At 58.8% G+C, this 4,368-nt stretch overlaps 1 protein-coding gene across 5 annotated transcripts in view; it reads right to left on the bottom strand.

Annotated features, from left to right (window-relative positions):
- Positions 1–308, bottom strand: part of ZMIZ2 (zinc finger MIZ-type containing 2) — a 19,313-nt gene extending 19,005 nt beyond the window's left edge. For all 5 annotated transcript variants that reach the window (XM_044919973.1, XM_044919974.1, XM_044919975.1 and 2 more), the window contains exon 1: positions 213–308. The gene's annotated coding sequence lies outside the window, so the exon portion shown is untranslated. The remainder of the gene's footprint in view (positions 1–212) is intronic.
- Between the last annotated feature and the right edge of the window lie 4,060 nt (positions 309–4,368).

The following is a 4,368-nucleotide window of genomic DNA, read 5'->3' as shown; positions in this document are numbered from 1 at the left end:
CAATGGAGCCGCCGCGCCGCTCATGCATATGCATGACGCCGCGCGCCGGCCCCGCCCCCAGGCCAGAGCAGTGGAGCCCCGAGCCAGAGCCGTGCTCGCGCGGGGCGGCCGCGGGCCTGCGCGGCCCGGGGCGGCAGGTCGCGCCGGGGGCGCGCGGGCGGACAGCACGGGCGGCGAGAGACCACCACCGGCGCCCTCTGCCCCCTCCACACCTTTCCGAACGCCGCGTCTGCAGAGCCCCCTGCGCTTCCTGCTCGCTTGCCGCCGGGGCGGGGTCTGGTGGAAGGGCGGGGCCTAATGGAGCGGCGGGGGCGGGCGGCGGCGGCGGCGGGGCCTGTCAGAGGAGGGTGTCGGAGCCTGGCGGAGCGGGCCTGGTCGGGGGCGGGGCCTAGTGGGGGGCGGGGTCTGTCAGGGGGGTCGGCCGGAGGGGCGGGGCCTGTCTAAGGGCGGAGCCTTCAGTAGGGGCCGGCCGGAGGGGCGGGATCTGTCAGAGGGAGGTGGCCCGGAGGGGCGGGGCCTGACCAAGGGCGGGGCTTTCCGGAGGGCCCGGCCGGGGGCGGCCCGAGGGGCGGGGCCTCTCGGAGGGAGGGGCCCGGAGGGAAAGCCCCGCGGACCGCCCCCGCGGCCCCAGCCTCAGGGTCGCGGCTGAGCTCCAGGGACTAAGCGCCCTCTCGCATCAGCCGGCTCCTTCCGATGCTAGTCTCACCGTTTAAATTCTCCGCTCTTTCCTACCCTCGGTTTAGGGAGACCGCGTTCTCCCAGTCACCCACAATTAATTTTTTTTACTGTGGCGAAATACACGTAACAAAATGTATTTTAAGCATAGCAGTCAAGTGTATTAACCGCATTCATAGCGCCGCGCAGCCGCCCGCAGCCCTGTCATCTTGCGACCCCGCGGCTCTGCCCCCAGCAAACCCTCCCCCCAGGGCTGCGCCTCCGCTCTGTGTCTTCACGGACTTGGCTCATGTCCGTGGAGTCGCTCAGTGTTTGTCCTTTTGTGACTGGCCCGTGTCCTCAAGGTTCGTGCACCGCAGCGGGGGCCAGGACTTCCCTCCTTGTCAAGGCTGATGATACTCTGTCCTATGGATGGACCACGTCTGGCGTCTCCACTCATCCTTTGGGGGATGCGCCAGGGTTTTAATATTGTGGGCATTTCTTCCCTCGAGGCTGTCTGTACCCTGTGCTCTGTTGCGTCTGAGAACCATCAGTTCACGGAAGGTGGTGGGCCTGCTGTGTGCCGGGCTCTGGTCTGGGCTCTGAGCCCTGGTCTGGGCCTCAGCCCCGGCAGAGGCACGAAGGAAGCGGGACTCACCAAGTCGCAGTGTGTCCTTTGGGGACAGGGTTAGGAAGACAAAGAAAGCAAGGCCAGAGGATGGGGAGTGTGCAGCCTGGGGGAAGGTTCTATGGAGAACTGGCCCGCATGGAGGGGGGAGGCAGGCACGCGGGGACCCTGAGCCTCTTCTGCCTCCACGAGGCTGGAATTGGCTGCAGGAGAGTCTGGGGCCTGGGACTGGCAGGCGGATCTGTCCTCTCCCCAGTGCGACTACTGCCCAGGGACCCTTCAAGATGCCATTTGGTGTCCACCCCCTTCTACCCAGTGTTTTCATCTTTGACCATATGGGTTGTTAGAAAAGTCTTCCCTATTTACTGGGAAAATATGCCGTCCCAAAACCTTTCTTCTAAGACTGCATAAAATGGGAATCCCCTCTTTGGTATCTGACAGCTCTTCAAGCATTAGAAGGAACTTCCTATCCCCTTGAATCTCCTCCTGAAGGACACACGAGCCCACTCCCTTAAGTGTTAACAGCCACATGAGTGCGGGGCCCCATTCCAACGGGCCGCTCTCCAGGTGTACGACAGCTAGACAAAATCCTTTTTAAAATGTGACACCAGGGGCGCCTGGGTGGCTCAGTCGGTTAAGCTGCTGCTTTCGGCCTGGGTCACGATCCCGGGGTCCTGGGATCAAGCCCCACATCGGGCTCCTTGCTCAGCGGGGAGCCTGCTTCTCCCTCTCCTCCCCACTCATGCTCTCTCTCCCTCTCTCGCTATCTCTCTCTCAAATAAATAAAATCTTTAAAAAAAAAAATGTGACACCAGAGAGGACACGATACTCTGAAAGTGGCCAAAACCTGCACTTGGTTGTTACCTCGGACCCTCAGTTATTATGAATGGCTGCTAAGCACACATAGTTTTGTCACTTCTTGATTTGCAAGACTAGCTTTAAAAGAAAAAGCTACCACTTCTTTGCATACAAGTGTTCTTCCGACTGTAGAAAATACAGAGGAACTTTCATAATCGATGGGAACCTTTAATCATCCAAATGTTCAGTGTTAATCCCTGTTAATTTTTTGGTCTGTTTTATCCCAGATGGTTCTCCGCATATTTTTGCAGTTTGGAGATTATAGCATATACGTGACTTTGCACCCTTATTCCTTCACTCTATCCACATAAACGTTTCCCTTCTTATAACTGATCCTCCTAAAATGTGAAGATTTACGTGCAAGGACATTGGCTGTGGCCTTCCCTGGGATACTGAAAAACTAGATTCAAGCTGTATTCGTTCCTTCAAAACTTTTGTTGAGCTTCTGCTATTTGCCAGGTATTGTTCTCGGTGGAAAGCATGGCAACCAGCAAAACGGAAGAAAAATCCCGCCGGCACAGAGCTTCCACCAGTAAGCTCGTAGTTCGACTCTCGTGGGTAACAGGTCAAATACCTCGGCAGGCTGGAATTCACGCAGGACCCAAATCACGTTTTGGGAGGTATTTAATGGTATGATGAGAAGACATTCACGATTTGCTAAGTGAGAAACAGGATACAAAGTTGTATGATGCCAACATAGTTTCTTTTTTTTTTTTTTTTAAGATTTTATTTATTTGAGAGAGAGAGATCGTGAGAGACAGATCATGAGCAGGCGGGAGTGGGAGAGGGAGGAGCAGACTCCCCACTGAGCAGGGAGCCCGATACAGAGCTCGATCCCAGGACCCTGGGATCATGACCTGAGCCAAAGGCAGACGCTTCACCGACTGAGCCCCCAAGCACCCAGCCAACATAGTTTCTAAAAACAAAACAAAACAACAACAACAAAAACATTTATGGAGCATAAGCTCTTCCTCCAGGCCACTAATTCCTCAGGAGTGGAGGAAAGTACCTTCACAGTAAAGATGTTGGTCACACACCACCTTAACCGAAGGACCAAGTCAGCCTCACGCAGCATGGGAGCGGCTGACGTCTGTGCCCTGGTGAGCTGTCTGAGAAAGGACACAGAGACCCCCACCCCCACCCCCGGGTGAAGTGACAACCAGAAATGTTTCACCTGGATCTGATCATGACAAATCCACACAGGGGTCGGCCTCCAGAGCTGGCCTGGACTCGGAAACCTCCAGAAGACCGGCCTGGGGGAATGGTCAGAGGAGACCCGAGAGGAGCGCGCGGCGGGACCCTGGGTGGGGACGGCGACCCCGCGCCCGGGCAGGCTGGCCGCAGGCTGGAGGTGCTGTGCTGGCGCAGCCTGAGGGTGGGTGCCTGAGGGTGACGCCGGGGGGACGTGGGAGGGTGCCCCGGTCCCGGGAGGGCTTCCAGGAGCAGGGCGCACGGGGCAGCGCCCGGGGCGGGCAGCTAGGGCTCCTGCCGTTAAACCGAGCCTGCAAAGCGTGGGGCTGGAAATAAAGGCTCAGAGTCTTTTCAAAGGTATGGAAAAACGACAGGAAGGAAATGCATTATCTGTAAATTCGGTAAAAAAGATGTAAAATTCTCTAAGACACTGTTGATGACGACCTTCTTTACAGGGGCGTTATGATTTACGTCATAGGCAATAGGGACCCCAACGATTGGGCCGGGGTGGGCCGGGCACAGGGGCTTTCGCCGGTCTGCGAGGCTGCGCCGAGCGGCCCTGCCGGGAGCCGCTGTCAGACTCGGGGTGACGGGGAGCTGCTGCGGGGCGCAGTGGCGCTCGAGGGCCGTGTCTCCCAGGGACGCCGACGCAGGGAGAGGCACCAAGCTTCTTCTCAAGGGTCTGCTTGGCCCCTGGTGAGGTGGCGCTGGCTGGGCCCGGGTGGCTAGTCCCAGTGCCTCCACAGGAGGCAATGGTAGGGGGCAGCAGCTTAGGGACTGGCTCCCTGCGCAAGGTGCCGTCTTCTTTGCTGTAGGGATCCTGGACCCTTCAGAGCTGTTCCTGAGAAAACCTGCCCAGGCCCCATGCAGGCCTCCTGGGCCCCACCCCCTACAAACACCCCCAACCCCAGGCCTCTCCGGCCCCACCCCAGGCCTCATCCCCAGGCCCCACCCCCTGCCCCCATCCCAGGCCCTACCCCAGACCCCAATGCAGGTCCCACCCCACCCTCTCCCCCTCCCCACGCCTCCCAGCGCCC

This window comes from Neomonachus schauinslandi, chromosome 12 (assembly GCF_002201575.2).
Source record: "Neomonachus schauinslandi chromosome 12, ASM220157v2, whole genome shotgun sequence".
Taxonomy (NCBI): Eukaryota; Metazoa; Chordata; class Mammalia; order Carnivora; family Phocidae; genus Neomonachus; species Neomonachus schauinslandi.
Note: the sequence above shows the minus strand (reverse complement) of the source record. Positions and strands in the feature narration are given on the sequence as shown.